Source organism: Halyomorpha halys, unplaced genomic scaffold (genome assembly GCF_000696795.3).
Source record: "Halyomorpha halys isolate HHAL.00 unplaced genomic scaffold, Hhal_1.1 Scaffold453.1, whole genome shotgun sequence".
Taxonomy (NCBI): Eukaryota; Metazoa; Arthropoda; class Insecta; order Hemiptera; family Pentatomidae; genus Halyomorpha; species Halyomorpha halys.
Window position 1 is genome coordinate 862,176 of NW_027107553.1, and position 23,605 is coordinate 885,780.

At 30.2% G+C, this 23,605-nt stretch overlaps 1 protein-coding gene and 1 long non-coding RNA gene across 3 annotated transcripts in view; one reads left to right on the top strand and one right to left on the bottom strand.

Moving 5' to 3' along the window:
- Positions 1-23,605, bottom strand: part of Tps1 (Trehalose-6-phosphate synthase 1) — a 67,292-nt gene that overhangs the window by 32,634 nt on the left and 11,053 nt on the right. The gene's annotated exons all lie outside the window — the stretch shown is intronic.
- The window catches only part of LOC136795415 (uncharacterized), a 42,938-nt gene that overhangs the window by 15,710 nt on the left and 3,623 nt on the right, over positions 1-23,605 (top strand). The window contains exon 2 of the long non-coding RNA XR_010842999.1: positions 19,640-19,675. This is a non-coding gene — a long non-coding RNA (uncharacterized lncRNA). The remainder of the gene's footprint in view (positions 1-19,639; positions 19,676-23,605) is intronic.

Consider the following 23,605-nt stretch of genomic DNA (forward strand, 5'->3'; position numbering starts at 1 on the left):
GGTACATTTATGAACTGGACTGAGATAATTTGATGTTTCTTCAAAGTGTTAGGGCACACTTAATTTCTATCTTTCCAGGAAAACTAAAATTCTAAGCTAATAACTAACACTAAAACATATCCTGTATCTGTTTTGAACACGTTTTGCGTTTATGACACCAGGGGGTTATGATAGAAATCTTCAGCGGATCAAAGATCTTCAAGTGCCTTCAGTGGTTCGAAGAATTCGTAAAGCTTCTTCAATTCAGTTTCCTCCGTGACGTAGACCTCACCATTTTTTGCAGTACAGTATTCTAAAACTGTTGAAGATTTTTGAATAGAGGAGAATCCGCACATAACATCATGTTATAACATACTTTTGTCTATTTTGATTTACAAACCGAGGGATGGAAATGATGGAATCTTTATGTTTTTCGTCAGATTTGCATTTATCCTATCCAACGCGTCTTTAAGGCATAAATTGCTGGAAACAGAACACTTTTGCGGAAAGCTCTGCAACTGAAATTATACCCTAATGTTTAATAGTCATAGCTCTCTGTTTTTTTAATATCGCTATGAAAATGGATTTGTTGCATTTTGACATCCCATTTCTATTATGTAGTGTTAATTCTCTATATTTTAATCATGATGTCTCTAAACCAGGAAGCATGAATGATATGTAGAATCCAAGAAATGGTATTGAAATTACAAATCGAGCCGCTAGTTCCATTACGAGTTCTCTTTTATAGTTTTTTGCTTTGTCATTCATTTCATCTGTAAATAGTTCTACAGTGGCTTCATTTCAGTCTTAGAGACGAGTTCTTCTTTGATATTTCTATTCCTTCTATATCAGGCCTATTATCTAATTCATGTTTTGGCATACATTGCACATACAACCAAATGATTTTTGAAGCATGATATAATGAGCTTTCGAAGAAGTTTTCTAGTTAACGATTAAACGCCTCATCAAGGCGATAGCTTTTCCATCTCATTTTTTATCAAGATTTACTGAGTTATCTGGTTACAAAACGTCCTTTGATATTTTTTAGAATTTTTTTATTTTCCTCTTGACAGAACTACGTACATTAAGTTGGTAACAATGAGTTGAGTATTCCTGCAACGTATATTTTATCACCTATGTTTTGGTTTTTATTATTTATTTTTATCCTTAATGCGAACATCCTAATATAGGAAATTCTTCAATACGTAGATGAGAGATTGCGTCAAATGTTTTACAAACGAAGACTTCCTCGCCGGTTTAGAAAAAAAAAATGAACCCAGACTATTGAAATAATCATTGATAATGTTTAGTTTAGTTGCAGCAACTGATTTCTATAAAAACTATTCGATATTTAGGTCAGCCGTATCAACGCCAACGTGACTGTATCAGCTTATATGTGTTAAATAAATCGTAAATAATTGAGTTAGTTATCTGAGTTTGCTTCCGTCAATGATTTTACAAGATTACTCTTATTTTCACACATGGTTTAAGATGGGAATACAATGAATGCACTCTTCTGAATTGAGTATATATAACAGCCAACAAAAATGGCGTAATTTTTTGTGATTTTAAGAACATATTAAGAAACCGATAATTCATAGCAATAAGAACCATAACAAAAAAGCAGCAAAACACGAAAAAAGAGTTGGATTAGGATTTTGATTTACTTACAATTTTAAAATCAATAAGGAAGAAGCTGTCGTTCATTCATTAAGCTCTATTTTTCGTCGGTCGATTGATAAATACTTACAATAATAATATTTATTATTATTTAAATTATTTATACATAAAGGTAAGACTTTAGCGTGGGAGAAGAGTTTTTTCTGGACACACTTTCTTTAAATTACCTCTATAACTCGTAGGCAAATTTTTAGAAAGAAAATTTGACACCCCTGGAAAATTATACAGAAGAATAAATGATTGTGATGTACTCAATCCTCAAAGAATACGGTAATTATAATTTATATACCTCTGTCTACAATGTAAATAGCCACCCTAAAGTATGTACTATTTTTTTTTTACTTTCGTCTCGCTAGATTGTGTCAAGTGAGTTTAAAGTTGAATGGAGGTGTCACGGTGAGGGAGATATTGGCATTCGTTGCACATGTAAATAGTTGATATTAATAATAATTTTTTTATTTAATCTGGGAGACGAATCCCTTCAGAATAATAATACAGAAAATAAATATTCGGCTTGAGTTTCTTAGATTATAAAGTAACAAATAAAATAAATTATATTAAATCAAAATGTAACTTATGATAAGAGATTGAAAAAAAGAAAAATATAAATGACAATAACAGACCATTCATCTGCAATACAATAAAAAAATAAATAATATCAAATCAAAATGTTACTTAAAATGTTAAATTAAAAAAAGTAAGGAAACAAAAATGATAATTGACAATAAATTGCGAATAATATTAAGAGTCCATATTTACTAATTTTTGAATGAATAACTGAACATCCATTTTCATTGCAATAAAGACTAAAATAATGATATAATGATAGAGAGCAGAAAACAAAAAATCTACAAATAAATAAATAATATTAAATTAAAATGTAGCTTGTAATAGTAAATAGGAGAATACAAATTTTTAATAGACAATTAATCTCATACTGCTAAATGTCCATTTTTAAATTGTAATTGAATAAAAGAACATCCATTTACAAAAAAAAAAAAAAAAAATGCTAGACAAATAATTCAGTTGAAAATGTTAAAAAAAACAAACAAATAATAATAAAATATCCCTATCGATTTACAAATTTTTGTTAAAAATAACAACATTAATTTCAATTATAGTGGATTCGAATAGATAGATAGTAAAGGAAGTGACGAGATTTAAAGATGGGAAGGGTACTGAAATGATGAATGAAAGTAGAGATAGAATTCCATAAGCAGGAGGATCTGATCTTTGAACAATCTACAGAAAACTTAGTTGTTCTTCATTTATACTTCATTTCAGCTTTTTTTCTGGAAACAACAAACGAACGACTAGCTCAAAAAAAAAAGGTTTTTAAGGTTAGGAACTACCACTGTAGTCCTGACAATATTTACAGGCGTGTAGAGAAATTACCCATTGGTAGCACTCTAATGACATTTTACATTAGCAGGTCTCGTGGCCATCTTTTTTTCAGACGCCTCGGAGGATTGTCAGAAATGGAAGTGGATGCAAGGTTAAAAACTAGGAAGTTTATAATGGAAGTAGTGATATCTGGTGCGGGCTAGATCGGTTACATAGGGAACTCAACTACTTTAAGTCTTACACAATATTGATAAAACAGAGTTGTAGTGGCGTGAAACCGGGCCGTAAAATTAGTTAAGCTATACTTGCATCGAGGTAAGAAAAATATTTGTATTGATATTTAATTTAAGTCGTTAATATTAGGATAAAAGACATCAAGAATATTTAGTTCATTGAATACTTAAAATTTTTAAAACAAATTTTAGATTATAGCTTAAGTTTCTTGTTGTAAATGTGTAGAGTATGTACTAATTAAGATGTATGTATAAATTCTGCAGCAAAGTGTAAATATTTTGAAAAATTTTTATTTAATTTTTTTTTATACTTATCGTGTCTGTTTTTTTTGTTTTTTTTGAGTTATTGTAAGTGTAAAAATTTTATATATATATATATTTTATATTTTATTAAATGATTTTAAATATCTTAAGTTGCAACTGAAAATGTAATTGTTGAAAGTACATGTTTAGCGTAACTTAGAAATCCATCAATGATACGCAGTTGGAATTAATCTCCTCTTTACAGATCTGCGCCTTGTCCCCTTTCAACCACGATCCCTTTCAATAGAGGTCTATTGTGAATGAATATTGTTTTTTTCTTTCTATATATAGCTCCAATTTGTCACCAGCATAATTAGCCGTAACAATTTTTCTATATTACTGCGCAAGTAAAAACGACGCATTACATTTACTATTTCCTTCATAAAATAGTAATGTAATGGAAATTAAAAAATAAAATCCTTGTACAGATCCTATTCATACATAGTTGATTTTAATTGAGTATTGTGCGTTTACGTTAAGCCTATGACTGTAAATGTGAAAGTTACATTTTTTTTCTGGAAAACATAAGAGACTGTAAAAGCTAGAAATCACCTCAGAAAACATCTAGAGAAGGATGAACATGATAAAAAATTTATGACAAGGTTGGGACAGTCATGGATAGGGACAGGATTTATTTTTGTAATTTTCAGTAAAATACCAACAAACGTGCAATAAAAAAAACCCAAATGTGCAAAATCTTACAATAAAAATCCAGAATTGATATTATTACACCCAAATCCTGCAATGATCATGTCCATTTTATAATCTTTATCATGTGTAATTTATAATCTTAATACATGGAAAAATAAAAAAAGCTTGCCCAACATTGTTCCAATCAAATTAAAATCCCTAATTATTCTCTGCATTTATGCATACAAACATAAACAATAAAACTACTCTTATTTAAAACCTAATATTTCGTCCATAATTGAAGGGCTATGAAAAAAAACATAAGTATTAAGTGATTTCTTATTTCTATTATGGATTATGGAATACAGTTTTCAAATTCTGAAAAGTACTTCAACTTTAAGTTTTAGAAAAATACTTGGGTGCTATGTTGAAATGAGTATTTCAAAATATTCTTTCAAGCAAAATTCCTATTTCCAAATAAAAAGAACTAAGTATCACTCAAGGTATTTAGTTTTTTCTTTAACGGAATAAGTGTACCCATCCGAAATTTTATTTGGTGGTGTGGCTTAAGGGCGATTGCTGAGTTTTTTGTGTACTAGCCATAAACATTTTTCGCTGGGACGAAATTGACTAAATATTTGGGACAATTTTTTATTTTTCTACTTACGTAGTTGTGTTTTTACCAAGCAGTTTATTCTACTTCAATACTTTTATGGATTGGGTATTTTTAATTTAAATTTTGGTACCTATTAGAGGTTTGAAGAATAGTTGTGGACATAACGCTTTTGATAGCTGCGTTTAATCGTTTAATATTTTCTTCAATACCAATGGGAGTTTTGATTATAAGCTAATTATATGATTGTTCATCGATTATATTCATAAATACCTAATTTTAATTTATACGTCAAGATGTGAATATGAAGGGTTGTTTTAATCTGTGTTAACATATCGATAGCCTATTTATTACAGTAGTGCTAAGTAGCACTGACTTCAGTAAAAATTGAAGGTCCTCTCTTTTAGCATAGTTACAAATTTTCAATTTTTTTTATTGAAAAATTCTAAAGCCAAAAGAATTAATTGAAAAGTTGTAACTTTCCTAAAAGAGAGGGCCTTCAATTGTATTGTCCTGAAATTAGTGCAAATGTACTTAAAACTAAATAATTCATCGATGTATCTATCATTTAATTTAAGAAAAAATATGATTAATTAGTATTCAATTTTTGACGTAGTCTCAAAACAAAAAAATTAATTTTTAAATTGATATATAATTTTAAGATTAACATTAACTGTGTGAATACTAAATTCTATTTAAATAACATATAATTAATTTATTTAAAATACATTGTATAATTTTTAAAAACTGTTAATAGTGCATTATTTTTTAATTTAGTAGAACAATGAACTGGATAACTGCTCGAAACGTTCTTCGGGTGTTTAAATAAGTTAAAGATGTAATAAATGGGTGATTGATTTCTTTCAACAAATGAAAAGATTATACAAATTACTAACAAACCCTTTTGAAATGTCCAGTGAAAACTATAAATGTGTAATTAGGTACATTGCAGAATCAATTATTGTGATAAATGGCTGTTACTTTCGTATATTTCTAACCTACCTATAATTCTATAATTACTTGTAATCACAGAAATATACGAAATCTTAAATTTATGCATTTGTAATATATTAAATAATTAGATTATTACTACATATTTGTAATAAAATTAAACTGAAAAAATATAATGTTCTTATAGTACGATTCTAAACAGAACTTTTAGTCTTTCAAATCTCAGTAAATACTTATTAGTTCAACGCTTCGAAAATTCAGAAATCAAGGCTAAAATTCACTTCTTATCAATAATTAGATAATAATGCGTCCAAACCACCTTTAATACCTTCCAAACCTTCATGTCACCTCATCTGTGAATAATGTAGTCAATAAAGAATAAATTATACATATTGCTCATCACTATAAATATTTATAGTTACATTTGTAATCCGTAAATCATTTTCCGCTTGATAGCCTTTTCCCTTTTTTTTTTTTCTTGATTTTATCTTATGCTCTAGGCCTTAACTAGTTTAATGTTAATTTTTTACATTGATTTATTTTTCCTGATTATCTCAACGATTATTCTTTCACATCTATTGAACATGCTATTACGTAACTCTTATCAGGCTGGTAACATTTTCTATATCATGAATTGGATTAAAAAAAAAATCTATGTTCTTTAGTTCTTGATTTTTTTTTTTATGTACCTATTGTATCTAAAAATTTAATGTACAAAATATATACAGTATAGCTTCCTCACTGCTTACTCCTTTTATCACTTTTTTTTTATATTTGTGATTTTTTGAAATAATACTTTTTTTTAGAATTTTTTTATTGGATAGGTAATTGTCTTCGTAATTCTAATTATAAATATTAGTAGGTAATATTTTGAGATTAATGATTTGTCGTTTGAGGATAACGTCTACGGGTTATTTCACGTCCATTCAACATACTTTTGAACCTTCGCATCTAAGCTTGGCTTCAAATGTTACACAACTTTTGTATAGGCATACATTTGAAAAACTATTAACTTTTATCTAGATATTCTACTCGTTTCTGAATTACAGAGCTGTTGAGTTAGTAAGTTGGGCTAATAACAGAGAATGGCAAATTTCGGAATTTCTTTAGTAGCTTTCCTGATTTAGATATGGTATCATTTTACAGTATATTCTATGCCCTTATATGTGCTATGCAACTCTATATATGTTAAGATTAGATTATTTATATTATATTATAAATTTGATATTTTACAAAACCTCATTTAAAATTTTTAATTTCTCAAAGAGTACAAATTTTCAAATTTATTCTTTGAATTGACAGTTTATTTAAAGTAAACCACAATGGTTCCTATTCATCCCTCTTCTTTCAGTCCGCAGGTGTTCCCCAAGGTAGTATCCTCGGTCCCATCCTCTATTCAATCTATACAACTGACATCCCAACCAATTCTAACACTATCCTCACCACGTATGACGATGACAAATGTGTGTTGTGTTAATAATAACCCTTTAATTGCATCCCAAACTCTTCAATCCCATATCACAGCCCTCGAAGAGTGGTGTCGTAAATGGAGGATTAAAATAAATCCCATCAAATTACCTTTATCCATTTCGTAAACCTACCGACTACTCTACAGTATACTTCAATAATGTTGCTCTTACCCCTGTTGAACAGATCTGCTACCTTGGACTACATCTGGACAAACGACTAACCTGGAATCCCCACATAAGACTGAAAAGACAGGAGACTGCACGTCGATTTCGACTATTTCAGCACTTACTAAACAAACGGTCCAAACTTCCAATTAATTACAGAAGACTGATTTACATAAAAATTATAAGGCCTATCTGGACATACGGAGTTGAGCTTTTGGGGCTTCACTAAACCTTCGAATTCCTCTCGTAAAATCCTAAATGCTCCATACTTTGTCACAAATAAAATCATCCACAAAGACCTTAATGTTGCGTTTGTAACCGATCTAGCCCGAACCAGATATCAATCCTTCCATTATAAATTCCCTAACCACTCAAACCCATTAGTTTCTAATATTAAGTTTTTGTAAGCTTTTATTCCGGACAATCCTCCGAGGCGTCTGAAAAGAAGATGGCCTCGAGACCTTATATTATAAAAATGGTTTTAGAGTGCTACTAATAGGTAGTTTTTCTACATGTACCATACCATTATGATTTCTTCAAATTTACTTTATGTATTTTTGTACAGTTGTAAATATCAATAAATAAATTTTTAAAAATTCCTTGAATAAGTTGTGTTCATGTAAGTCACAGGACAAAATCCACTATATAAATTCAGGACGGAATAAATTCAGGACGGAAAGCTCGACTCTCATAAACTCAACTCTTCATCCCATATAAATTATTACTGCAATATTAATACTTTCATGAAAACATATTCAGAAGCGAAAATGGTTCAGTTAATTACTCAGGAGATTCTTATATTTTCGTAAGCTTGGGATTGCATTCAAAAGTTTTTTACTAATATTTTGTATGTAGTACTGGGAATGAACGCATGGTATTGGTGCATTGCTTTGATGGACAATGCTACATTCTGATTCAACAGTTTTAATGTGGTCTGGAACGTGGAATGCCATTGTAAATAGAAAAAAAAATTATTCTTTTTAACCATTTTTTTTTGTATCGGGGGTCAATAAGAAAATTAGAATTTTTTTTTTGAGATCGATGATCAAAATGGTTTGGTGGCCCCTACTTTATATACTTTTGCCTCACAACTATCAATCAACATATGCGTACTCTGAATCCACGCTTTCATAGTGAAATTCACCTTTATATTAACTGACTCATAAAGGGCATGGCCAGTGCCATGTCCATCAAAACGAGTTGGGTGCTATAAAGAGTATATCAGAGGTATTTCGTAAATCATGGTACCGACATGAACACAGGTCCTCCACCTCTTCAATTAATTATGGATTAATTTACAAGAACCATAATTATTTTCTTTTTCTTTCTCAACCTCATTAAGTGCCTTTCAGCTTGGAGGATCCTCAAACCACTTGGTCCACACATCTCGGTCTCTGGCAAGTATCTTCATCTGAGCCAGCATTTTTCCTCTTTCCAGACCTAGTTGTTGGATATGCTTCATATAGTCCCTTCTCCTGCCTCGTGGTCTTCTACCTGTCGGCCTCGCCTCCATATATCCTTGGCAGTCTGTCTTCCCCCATTCTACAGACGTGTCCACACCATCGGAGCTATCGGTGTTCAATCACTGATTTCACTGAGGGGATCTGAAGTTCTTCTCTTATTCTTTCATTCCTTATCCTGTCTCTCCCAGTTCTGCTCAATATTCTTCGCAAAAATCGCATTTTATTAGCCGTTATCCTGCTCATGTGCTTGTCTTGTGTGACCCAACTTTTACTCCCATATAATAGTATTGAAAAATATATAGCTTTAATCCTATGGAGCTTGATGTCCTTACCTACCTCCCTCTTTCCAACAATAGTATTGCATATCTGGTAGTAAATACTATTTGTTTTATTTATCCTGTTGGACACTTCTTGGTCTATTTGACCATATTTATTGAAAATTGTTTCAAGGTAGTTATAGAAGTCCACATTTTCCAATACTTCATCATTGGACACTATTCTTATATGACCCACGTCCACTTCACCTTTGTATCTGTCATAATCATTTTAAGAATCATAATTAGTAAGAATTAATCATGATATCAAGTTGAAATTCCTGAGTATGCATTATACGCAAACCCTAAGAGTACTGCAGTGCTAAGTATTCCTAACCATGGCAGGCGGACCTGACTGGCTATAAATAGATTTTTAGGAATGCGACAATATAATTTTTTTTTCGCTTGGAAAATCTTCTTAATATTTTCAAAACTTTTACTAGGTAAACTATTATTGTCACTTAAACTTTTTCATCATTATGATTTTTTGGGGGCATGTTTTTTTCGGAAAACAATGTGAATAAAACATCATTTCTATTGTGATACTTTATATTCTTATAATTAGTATGCAATTTACTCTATTTTCCCTTTTTACTTAATGTTTCATCTATTTTAGTTATTCTTTTATTTAAATTCTTTTAAATTATTACAGTATGCTACAAATAAAGTTATGTACAATGATTTTAAATTTTTAAATTTTATTCATCGCCGATTTCACTCCCTAAAGAACTCCCAAAGTTCACATCATGAACTGTCTAAATGCATTTTAATTCTAAATTAAATTCTTTGTGACCTTCTTGTAATATGTTCAAGGTGAATATTCTAAATACAAATTTAAGGAGTAGTAATATGGATTAATGATAAATTTTCCTTCGTCATTTGGACTTCTGCTATGTTCATTATCGAATAATTTTTTTTTTTGGAGGTTAATGAATGTTGTTCTTTAAAAAAGAGGAATTTCCTCCGAATATCATTTTTAAAGTAAAAAAACTGTACAATTTTTTTTTTATTTACTCTTGTCAATTGTATTGAAAATCAGTGAATTGGGTTTACTACTTAAGAAAATAGTATGATGGAAAGTAGTGAACTACTCATTCTCTTTTAAACAACCTTCATCCAGTCCCTCTTCAACCTTCAACAGGTGTCACCGGATGAAAGTCATTTATGAGCCTGTTACAAAGCCTTGTCATTTATGAACGTGTTAGTAGTCCTCGGGGTGGAATCGGTTGTAGTGGGTCCGCATGTGTTCATTTACAGTTGGCATGTGGAAATAAATGATGCAGACATACCAAAGGGCTTATATTATTTCCATGAAAGATTTTATTAATTACCTGTCCCAAATATAAGTGATGTTTCAGTTCAAATAGGTTTTACTAAGTAAGTGTATGCATATAGTTTATGTCTATTGTAAGTTTATGTTTGAATGTTCGTAAAGTATTGAAAAAATCATTTTTCCGTTGGACGTTAGTCCAAGGTAGCGTAGAGTGTCTGTCTGTGGAATGTTTGCTCTGTTAAGCAGAACTTGAGACATTTCAGGTCGATTAATAAAGGTGATATGTCATTTCATCAGATTTTACAAACCAGTAATGCAATTTTATCGAGTGCTGTTCCCAGACTATTGGGTCTCACAGATCCTAACAGGACACGGGGTGGTTTCGGGGAAAGCTGCAGAGCTTTGGAAAGAACATCGACCCCCGGTGCCCCATGTGCGGAGTTCCTGAAACAGCAGAACATGTAATAGTGGATTGCTCCGGTATGGAAGGACACCGAGCAAGGCTGTTGAGAAAGACCGGGATTTTCGCCCTCGCCGAGTCGGACTTTCCCTGGTTGATGGAAGAAGAGAATTATCCCTTCTTCAGGGAGTTCATTTACGGATGGAAGGAGGCGGTGGGCCCAACACATTTCACAATGGGAAGGACTTGACCGCCCAACATCGGCGAGCCACCAGAAGAAGATGAAGCTGACCCAGACTGAGACCAGGAGGGCTGGACCAGCCTGGTAACTGCAGGAGGCACCCAGACAGATGCGAACCAGAAGGGCCTACCGAACGGATGAAGATCATTGGGAGCAGTGGCACGCGCAATCCCAGCGTGCACTACCCCACTGCTCCCGCACCCCGTATGCCAGAAATGGCAAGGGAGGGGGATTAAAAAAAATAATAAGATTGGTTTGTGAGACATAACTTTATTTTGTGTTAAGATTGCTGTGTCATATACATGTCATTATTACACCGTTAAAATTGCTAAGAATTTCGTATGTATTTGCGATATAGAGCAGCGGAGCGAATATTGAACCTTGGTGTTACTACTGCTAGAAGATAGATATAGCGGGCAGGAAGTAAGCTGATGTCAGTTTGATGAGGTGTGTTTTTGTTATTGCTAGGCTTGTGATTCGTTATAAGCAACCCTATAAATAATAAATAATAAAAAAATAAATAAATGTTTGAATGTTTTCCTTTTATCTAATATTTGATTATCCTCGGTTTGCATTTACTTGAGCACCTCGGCTTTACTAATGACTAGTCAACAAGCTTTTCTTTCAGGCAACTTTCTAATTTGTTAAGCGACGTGGGCAGGTTTGAAGGAAGGAAGGGGTTACTATCGTGGTTCAAAATATGTGAATGCCCTGATGTAAAAGCAGATGAAAAGTATCCAGGGAAAATTTGGACATTTCTTCTTCTACCACTTGGCAGCAACTACCATCCTTTCGGCGGGGTGCTAACACTTCGAGATGTTTATTAACGTCTTATTGCTTGATAATGATCAAATTAGAGTCGTAAGTACGAGCATAAAGATTTGTTAATAGCACTAAGTTAAATTAATGCCCGGTGAACTTATGGTAGCATAAAGAGAAAACATTTTTTATCGATGATGCTAATTGAAGGTCTTTAAAATCTTTTTCTTGGTTAAATATGTTTTCTAATGATATCTAACAAATGTAATTCTAAAAAAAAAATCATCAGGGGAAAGCTCGTATGATATAATAACAAATAGTTATTGCACCATTCTTATTGATTACGTAACCCATCGACTGCAATTCGTTTGGCTTGATAACATTCTTTGTAGACGATAACAAATGTGGTATGCAATATTTTATAGTAGACTTATTTAACCATTATTTAATTAATTAGTGGTCCATGTTAGTTGTTAAAGCAAACTCAAATCGACAGTCTTTTTGAAGGAAGTTTCAAAGAAAAAAAAAACACATACTAGCTTGGATATAAAAATGTATTTACCGAGGCTAACAATAGAAAACATAAACATATAATTAGAATAAAACGTTTAGAAATAAAATAAAGAATAGAAATTAAAATAAAAGACCTTCAAGATAAAATCAAATGAGCAAACTTAATCATGAAAAGGAATCAAAAAATTTACAAAATTAATATAAATAATGTTCTGATTCCCGACTCTAATAGGTTGGAGGAAGATTCTTCTTATATTTCTTGTTCTAACAGTAGTGTAGAACTATTGTTACGAAGTTATGGACGCTGCTTTCCATAGATAATTTGTAACGTGGTCAAAAGTTGGTGGGCCAACGTCTATGCGGTTTCAAATTAATTTATTCAATAGTTGTTTTTAAATTATCGCATGTCGAACGCAGTGGATTGTAACATCAATCACAAAGAACAATCAAATGTCTAAACAAAGATATAACGCACGCTGATAGGGTCTGGTAAATGAATTATAATGGCACTAAACAGCTGATTCAAGACCGTAGACTGTTGACTCGTTGCTTGGCGACTCTAACGAAATAATCCCCACTGACCGTGATAATATATCGTAATACAAAATATAATACGCATGAATCTTCACAAATAAATACAAAATCTAAATAATAATAAATGTAATTAAATTAACAGAACTAATATTATTTAAAATATTTATAAAAAATAATTATTGAACTTATCGTGAACAATAATGGAAAAATAATACAGGGTTTTGATATTTATTGAAAAAATTCCATATATTTTTAATGTAACAAAAGATAGTTATAATAATTTGCATTAGAATTAAGACACTTCTATCAAAGCTGAGCTTATTTATCCCAGCAAAAATTGAAGTCATTAAAAGAAATGAATACTCGAAAAGCATTTTCAATATCACATTGGTTTTTAAAGCTTTTTTACCACATAATGTTGTTCAGATGCTTAAAAAAGCAGTAGTCAGTAGGGGAAAGATTAGGCAAATAGAGTGGGTGTTAAAGGATTTCGTAGCCCAACTCTTGCAGTCTTCGTAGCGTTACTTGTACGACATGTGTCCCGGTAGGATCATGGAAAACAAATTGGCTCCTTCCGATTAATCGACACTGGGTGTCAGGCATTGCAGCCTACGGCGTATCCCATCAATTTCCTATTATTACCTGTCTACAGTGATAGTTTCATCAGGGTTGGGAAAACTGCAGTGTATAGTACAGACAGTAGACCATCGTATTGTAACAAAAACGTCTTTCAAGTGTGTCAGGCTTTGAAAAACGTATTAGTGGTTCGCTTTCATATAAGATCCATTTTCTATCACATATCACTGTGCGATTGAGAAATGGATTCTTTTTATTACGTTTTATATGTTTTATTAGCAATGGCATCCAGGTGGCGTTCAACGGCTGTCTGGAACACGTTGACTTCATCTGCCACATGTCGTTTAGTATTGGCAAGGCCTCCTGACATAAGCTGGTCGTTGTCAACTAAAGAATGGCGCCCACGATGTCCGTCTTCTTTCATCTCGAAATCCCCAAAGTGAAACAGAATTTAAGGCTCCTCTCGTTAATGGTCACCTCACTTTACACTTCATTGATGTTACGAGCAGTTTGTTCTGTTAGGACGGAGGTAGTTTAAATTCTTAAACATAAATTTTTCGAAGGTCTTATGACCGAAAGAAATGATTTTATGATATATAAATGGTTGATTATATGAGCATTAGTAAGCTGGTGGTCTGGGTTGTGGATAGGAAAAACTTACATAATTATGTCATTCACCAAATTCTTGGTTTGTTAAATACCAATCATAAATCATTTTAAATTCATCATTCGAGTGAAAAGTTAAATAGTAATAAAATTTGTATTTTTTTTAAATTATTTATTTATTGTAATTTACAACTGTACAAAATAATACAATAGGTAAATATGTAGTTAAAATTTGAAATTTGAAGATAATTGTCATTAAAAACAGATTCTTCAGGGGTTTCAAGGTCTGATGAAATTCCTGGATGCATTAGGAATGTTTTCCAGACCGTATTTTACATTAAGTGGGTACTTACAACTTGGTATTTGTTGGATTTTTGTTTACTCTTTTACTGCTTGATTTTTTTTATATATATTTATTTATTGCTATTTACAACTGTACATTATAATACATTTAGTAAATCTGATCTCAGTGAAATTGGAGTGTTACAGGCCTGTAGAGGAACTACAGGAATGGAAGATGAAGCAAGGTTAGAAACTAGTGGGTTTGGGTAGCTAGGGAGTTTATAATGGAAGGAGTGATATCTGGTTCGGGCTAGATCGGTTACATTTGGAACATTAAGGTCTTTATGTATGATTTTATTTGTGATAAAATAAGGAGCATTGAGGATTTTACGAAGGATCTTGAATTGCAATGATTGGATACGAGAGGAATTCGAAGGTTTAGTGGAGCTCCAAAGCTCAACTCCGTATGTCCAGATAGGGCTTATTACAGTCATGTAGATCAGTCTTTTGTAATGAATAGGAAGTTCAGACCGTTTTCTCCAGTAAGCGCTGTAAAAGTCGAAATTTACGTGCAGTTTCCTGTCTTTTTAGTCTTGTGTGAGGATTCCAGGTTAGTCGTTTGTCCAGATGTAGTCCAAGGTAGCGGATCTGTTCAACAGGGGTAAGATCAATATTGTTACAGGAGACTGTTGGGCAGTTTTACGACAAAGGGTAAAGGTGATTTGATAGGATTTGTTTGGATTTATTTTAATCCTCCAATTACGACTCCATTATTCGAGGGCTGTGATATGGGATTGGAGAGTTTGGAAAGCATTCAAAGGGAAAAAAATAATTTAAAAATAGTTAGAGGGATGGTCCTTTGTTGACTTTTTCAAAACATTCTTTTTTGCGTGTTTGTGCTAGTAGTGTAAGATGAACTATCTCACTTTTCCCTGACTCAGTTCAAGCAGTATATCAGGGCCAGATTTCACGTGATTAAGCAATTGTTGGGATAATGCCAGTGTTTTATTGTAAAAATAAAATGTTTTCCTAGATTTGTTTCTTAATTACGAAAAATCAATATTTGTGAATTAATTTTGGCGAATATCATTGAAGCGACTTCTCCTGCTATGATAAATGTTATCAACTCCATTGTAGTACATTAAAGTACCTTTCACCTCTGAGTTAATGGGTATCTGGGCGTCTAATGGTTCCTCAGATATAATTTATCATAAATCAAACTTTTTTCCACACAACGAGAAACTTTTTCGCGAATTTATTTTGGATAATTTCATGGATACTATTTCGCCTGCTCCTGTGGCTACTCAGTTGAGAACTCCTAGATATTTGTACGTCGTTAGTAGGAGTAGTAGTTTCTATGATATTTGCAAAAATAAATTCGCAATATATTGATTTTTTATTACTTGGAAAAAATATTACTTTTTGAAAAACTGCATTTCGGGAGCTATTAAAGGTAAACAGCTCAATTAGGGCTCACACGTTAGCAAATTTATCTTAAATTATGTTCTATTTAGGTTTTTTTTTTTTTTTGGTATTTTTAGTGATATGAAACTCCGAATAAAAAATTAATTTTTTGTAACTTTTCGAATAGTATTCACTTTTCATTCCTCCCAACTGTACTTGGTTGTATCATGGATTTTAATTAGTAACTAGTAACAATATACAATTTTTATTAAATATCAAAAATTGGAGTGAAATTATGTTGTTGTTTTTTTTTTACGAAACAATTTGTTTTTAAAGCTATTGATTTAGTTTATTATAAATTTAATTTTCATGCATATTCCAGATTTAATATTTACATTTAATATTATATTAATGTAAAATATATTACTTAGTATACAACTAAACTCCAACAAAGAGGAATATCGAAGTGGCGAAAAGAATAGTTTTGGACTCTGCATCTGCAGCCTGATAAGATTTGTAACTAAACCCGAACGATTTCTATCAGCTTGATAAGAGACCTATAGACTTTTATCTCTAAGGATAAGGTGTAATATTAAGGATGTTATCGAAAATCTATAAAAACGATTAAAACATAATTTATTGTTTGAGATTCCTTAGACATGTAATAAATTATTTATTACTTGTAATAAGAATTGGCTTTAATCTGTTTTAGCACTTTTAAAAACCACTATATTCAAATTTACATAAGAAACTAAAAATAAAAATTTTTTGACCAAAAATATCACCTATAAAGGTAGACTTTTCATTCTTTTTAGAAATTTCTAAAAATGTTCATAAGTCTTGGACTCACTTAAGCAAAATTTAGAGGGTGGGTGGAGATTCTTTAACTGCCCGATTTACTTTCACTGGCGTGTTTCGAACTAAATTTTTCCGAAATCAATCCCAATTTGGTTTTTATTTTACAACCAATTTTTTTTTTCAACTAATTTTATAATATAGTATACCTGGAAAGAAGAAGTTTTCTTCTTTTTAACGAATCCAAGAATATCAAAATTTGATCTGCTGAAGACGAGATACATAGCTTCTAACCAAACCGAAAAATTTTGAGCCCCCTAGGAACTGAATTTTTTTTTTATTATGATACTATCAACATATAATTTTTTTGGATGCTGTATGAAAATCTTTCCACCATTTTCTAGTGTAAAAAAAATATGTAAGGTTATTTTAGTTAGTAATTTATATATATTTTTAATTTTAATTGATTAAAATGCTATTATTTTTCCACCTCTGTATTTTTTTTCTTTAATCTTGTCCAGAAAACAATTTTTTTTAGAGGAAGAATCATATCAATATAATTTTCTGAACTCTAGATATAAAATAAAGCAGTTTCATTTCATTTTGTTTTTTTTTGTTTTTATACATAATCTCTAAGAAAAGTTTGGTCAATATCGGTCTGGATGCAACTTGCAGTATCCTTGTGACTAAAAAATTTCATCCTTATCTTTAAAACTAGTAAAATTTCATTTCCTAAAAACATCTTATCCAAACAACGAACATTACTCAGTATAACGATAACGTTCGTACAGTGAATCACGCTGTTAGTTCCTACCGTACTTAAAATTCGAGTAAACCTTCGGTCCCTTCAACAAGACGTTATAAATCTAAAAAATATTAAACAAAAAATTAATTCACAACGTCATAGCCGGGAAATCGTGAAACAATAGTGATAGCGTATAAGGAATTTTTACTGTACATATATTGTTCCTTTATTGATCTGTTTTTTGAAGGGGTCAAAAGTTCAATCATCGCAAAATATTTATCCCAATGGTATTTCTTTAGTGTAAACAGGCACATACCACGAGTGACCGAAGTGTGGGTGCAAGCGTGAACTAAACAATATAATCAGTTAACCCAAATATTTATTGCTAATGAACTATTGGGTCTAGGTTACTTTTTAATGAGGTCAAGAAAGTTGTGAAATTTCTTAATGAAATATTGAATGTTGTGATCTGAAACCTCATCCTTCAATGAATCAGGAAAACAAAACTGATGGATGATCTGAGTACATCATCAAGTCGATTTTGTTATCGACAAGTTACAAGTTGCATTTGTTATCAGTATTAACAAAATTGTGAACTTTAATAAATTTTGAAGCGTAGATTTGGTTCAGTCATAGATAGTTAAAAAATAATCTTTTTCTTAAATCACGTGGTTTCCAACCAATAGAAATCTATGGCCCCGAAATCGAAATATGTGCGGTCCCCTCTCAGAAGATATTTTAAAGTTAGATTATATATAAGCGTATATATTAGATTGACTTTTATTGTACACTTATCTGATATAACCTTTCACCTAGACAGCGTAATACCAAAAAAGATAATAATTAAAATACTTCCAACCATATATATTAAAAAAAAATATTTTACTAAATAATTCAAAAACACTATCCAAAATTATAGTCTCAAAACATTTATTTCATTCACACGTCCAACGTTTCGGCCAATTCGGCCATCTTCAGGGACAATCTTAAATTACTAGGAGACATATCATTTAACTATTTAAAAAAACTCCATACAGGCTATTCTGCCCAGGTCAAAACATTTATATCTAATATGTCAAAAATACATTAAAAATCACAGTAAAATTATTTATCTTTTATCACTATTTATACACTTTTATTACAACCTCACTTGTGAAGCATTTTAGCATTTTATAATGCCAACTAGACAAAAAAAATTAAAACTAAGTGGTACAGACTATCAATGCATCTTCTTGATTGAACTATTATCTGTTAATGTACAAAAGTTAAGTATTATTGTGTTGTTCCATTTACATATTTGGCCCCACTAAATTCTACGTTTCATGTATTATATTTTCCTGTATATAGGAACACTGAGATTTTTTGAGTACTATAGAAGATCGGGAAACATTAAGTTCTGGTTTGATTGACCAAAATTTGATTAATTTATATTTAAGTAGAAGTTGATTGAAAATAATATAGCAGAGCTTCAAGTCTATACATAATGTAAAAAAAAAAAAAAAGCTAATTATTTATCTAGCGTAACAGTTTTATACGCATATATTAATTTCACGAATAATTAATCAAATTAATTTAAGGTAATTTATAGATAAACCTTTAACACTGTGTAACACTGTATCAATGATAAAAATAAATACTTCAACTGAATAATAATTAAACCGTATATTTTATACATATATTACGCTAATATTCATAATCACGTGACCATAATCACATAATAAATGTATTAATTAGAAAGAGGGAATTTCCTTACATCATCTTTATAAGACTAGGATTTAGATAAAATAAATCACCTATTGAGTAACTAGATTTTTGACGTGAATACGTCTTTGAACTTTTTGCAATACTTTGGCGTAGCAAAGTAGGAGTGCCAGAAAAGTTCCTGGGATGTTGACAACATTAAGCTTTAATCAAATTTTAGTAGTTATCATTATTATTATTTTAAGGCATCTAAAAGAAATATTATATTATTCTTCTTATAATAATTAATTTCTAATAATAATTAACAATCATGATTTAGTTAATTTTCTTTTTACTTCTTAGTATTTCTTTTTTAAAACGTTTCGGGGGAGGGACAGAAAAGTACTAGTTGGGACTGTGTTTTACATAAACACTGTTTTAAAATATATTCATAGCATATTTTTGAAATTCTATATGATTGAATCCAAAAGATTCAATTTCCGATAATACGTCATGTAAGTATTTTATCTTCTTTTTTTTTATTTATCTTTAGTTTATTATTTATTTTTGTTTATTTAGTTTATCTAGTTTGATATGGACGATCATCATAAGTAACCTTTTCTTGATTTCATGATAAATGATGATTTCTGACTACTTTTCTAAACAGTTAATTATTTGACTTTTCAGGAAAACTCACGTTGCATATTACCTGGTACACATGAGGTAAGTGGTAAAAACAAAACTAAGATCAAGAAAATATGATTTGCATTAATTATAGAAATGTGGGTTCAGTAGCATTCTAATTTTGAATTGGGCAAAATATTTATCATTTTGTAATTATAATTTATGGATAAGGAAAGATAATTTTATTGATTGTTTATACATAACTGTTTTAGGTTTAATATTGTGTAAAAAATATAAATAGTCACGTGAGTCGAATATAACAATTTTGAAACGGTTATTGTCGCTCTGAATTCGGTGATTTCGTAGGATCATTATTTAAAACAAAACGAAAAATATAAATTTGATATGTTTGTAGAAGGAAAAACTCAAAAAAGATAAAAATTACTTTAGACTACATATCAGTAAATATTTTTTAAAAGAACAAATGGTATTATTATTTTTTTAAATTTGAAAATATAGGTCAAAATAAAGAGTGAGCTGTAGAACTCACTTATCTTAATCTTTATATTCTCTTAATTTTTCCTTGAAAAAACGAAAAAAAAAGTGGTTTAACTGTTTCTTTAAAGCTTAGAATCTCTACCACCTATTCAGTTCATGCGCGAATTTGTAGTCTTTACTCGATTTGACGGAGGTGCGAAAAACCATGAACACCTGAAAAAGGTGTTTAGAAAGAAATCGCGATGGAAATTCATCTTCATTATTGTGATATGGTTCTATCCTTAAAACAATCTGCATACCAAATTTCAGCTCATTTGATCCGAAGGGGTTCGCCAGAAGAGCCTCAATGTAGCGGTACAAATCAGAAATATGAATATAATAATTAGGGATAGGATTTTTATATTTTCACATATTTTTACCTGACCATGATATCTGCGATTCCTTACTAACTATAGATGTTTCAAGACATTTCTGGCCAAAAGAAGCCATTTTTATTTCACACATTTTTAAATATTTAGCCTTTTTTACATATTTTGGTGTAAATCACATATTTTCTGAAATATTTGTAATTTTTAACATAGTTTTAAGTATTTGGTCCTGAATCACATATTTCTTTAAATTATTTGTTCAATTATAAATACATTTTTCGCAGCAACAACGTAAAATTCAAGAGAACGCGAGAAACTTTAAAGTGTAATTGATCATTTATCATAAATAGTGCGTACAAATTCTATATCTGCATTATAGAATACAAATTAAAAGCAGTGGCAGTGGCAATTTTCACATAGAATTACATCGAGAATTTCTCGGAATCTATTAAAAAGACCAAGGGTCTTATTATAACAAATGATGACACAGCCGCCCAGGTGATGCAGAACACCGAACTAGATGCAATGGAAATAGCTTCATTTAAGTATGCCCCTATAACATCAGTAGATGTTGAAAGATCTTTTAGCCGTTATAAGTCCATTCTGCGATCAAACCGACGAAGATTTTTATTTGAAAATTTAAAAATGCATTTAATCTGCTATAACTTTGCAACTGACCCGGCTGAATAATTGATTTCTTTCAAAGTTTTAAATATTTTTCTAATTCTTTTTTCTTAAAGTTTTTTTTAATTTTTAATAAGGATTATTCTTTATTTCCATTTATAATTTGTTCATAATTCATTCTAAGTAATTATTAATCAATTAGTTTGATTACAATTACTAATTAATGTCTTATTATTGAACAGCTATGTTTTCTCTAAGTACATTTTTTGTACATATTTAACATAATTTATTTAAAATATTATTCATATAATATATGATAAATACATATTTATGTAACTTTTTTAAGTTATAAAATTACTAATTAATTAGTAATTTATATTGTTGAATAATACAAAATTTATAAATACATATTATTTACATATTTTTTTAAATATTTGACAATTTATTAGTACATATTTATGTACATATTTCGGATTTTTTAGCACATATTTATGTACATATTTCGGATTTTTTAGCACATAAAAATCCTATCACTAATAATAATATAAACTCCTGTGATGTACTTCGCTACCGTGGAAAATTCATTATTAATGATGATTAGTGTTATAATTATCACTTAAGAATTGGTAGAAAATGCGTCAAAAGCAGCAGTACTTGACAGTATTATTCAACATATATTATAACCTGGTATATAGTTTTATATTTTTTTAAAAGACTGTGAAAATAATTAAATATCTTACCTTTAAGACAATATCTGTATTTATATGCCAACATTGCGACAACCGTCTCAATTCTACTTTTATCAAGAGACTGCAGAAAGACTTAAAACTTCTGTCGATTAACTGATATCGTAAAAATATAGAAGTAAAACTTTTATTTCAAAGCACTAAGCATTAACCCATTCAAATAATCATGCATAGACCTTAAACACATATCTCCTAGTACAAATACTTCCTTGCTTCAAACCATCGCCTGTCCACACACTAGATCGACTAATACTTAGGTTTCTCCAAAAGCTTCTCTTAATGATACTGGCGATAAGGAGAACAGACCATCAAACTGTCATAAACAGAACGATTGGGAATAGGTTTAAGAAAACAGATTAGGACTCTAAAGATAGGGCAAATAGACAGAGTGGTGATAAATTTTGCAAGCAATGTAACAATCAAACTATATATATAGCCCAATAGCCCATCAAAAGTGAAGTCATGCTTCATAAACCAGGAACAATCAGCATATTTAGGATATTTATGTTGCTATTTAAATCAAAGAAGAATGTCAATAAATTTGAATTAATAGTTTGAAATGAATGTTGTTTTTCTTTCCATGCATAGTGTAAAATTGATTTAAGTATTATACTGGTTAACACTGGTTTAGATTCTTGGTGTTACATTTTTATCACTTTCACGTAAACAAAAAAAAAAATCCAGGTGTAAGCCTCCTCGAATAGAGTTCCTTTACGTTCATTAGTTCTTGAAATACAGTTTTTCAAAAAGTAATTTTTTTTTTCCAAATAACGAAATACACTCTCACAACTTGGACAAATATCCAAGGATACATCTGATTCTATGAAGATAACAGGTTACCAACTATATTATAGTACATGTAACTAGCTTTAAATGGTTACGTGGGTCCTGATTGGTGAGTTATTTTTTTTCTATTAATTTAAAATTAGATTTCATCACATACATACTACCTTATAAATATGAGAATGGAATGATTAAATTAATTCACTTACTTTAATTAAAGAAAATGTAATAGAAAATTGTTTTTATTAAACCATTGAAAAAAAAAATTACTGAATCTATTTCGAGATAACCAATCGAGATGAAAATTGTGCAGATTCTTTATAATTTTTTTTTCAGTTAATGTTTCAATTTAATTATATTAATACACATCCTCCTTTACGTTCAATAGTTCTTGAAATAAAGTTTTTAAAAAAGCAAGATTTTTTTCCAAATAACGAAAAGTATATATTTTGTGAATTTTTTTTTACTAATATCCAAGGATGCTGCTGATTCTATGAAGATAACCGTTATCAACTATATTATAGTACTAGCTTTAATTGGTTAAGTAAGTCCTAATTAGTGAATTATTTGTTTCTGTTAATTTAAAATCAGATTTCATCACATACATATTACCTTATAAATATGAGCATCCTCTGCTTCCATTGAAGTTACTCGTAATTCCCTTACTTCCATTAAAGAAATATTTAAAAGAAAATTGGTTTTATTAATTTTTTTTTCTTTCCTCCTTTATTATAAATAACAATATTAATACATACCTAAGTACACCAGTTACATTTGTAAACACTTAGGTATATATTAATATTGTTATTTATAATAAAGGAGGTAAGAAAAAACAATAATAAAACCAATTTTCTTTTAAATATTTTTTTTAATGAAAGTAATGAAATTACGAGTAATTTAATCATTCCATTCTCATATTTATAAAGTAATATGTATATGATGAAATCTGCTTTGAAATTAACAGAAAAAAAATAATTCACCAATTAGGACCATTGAAACCATTGAAAACA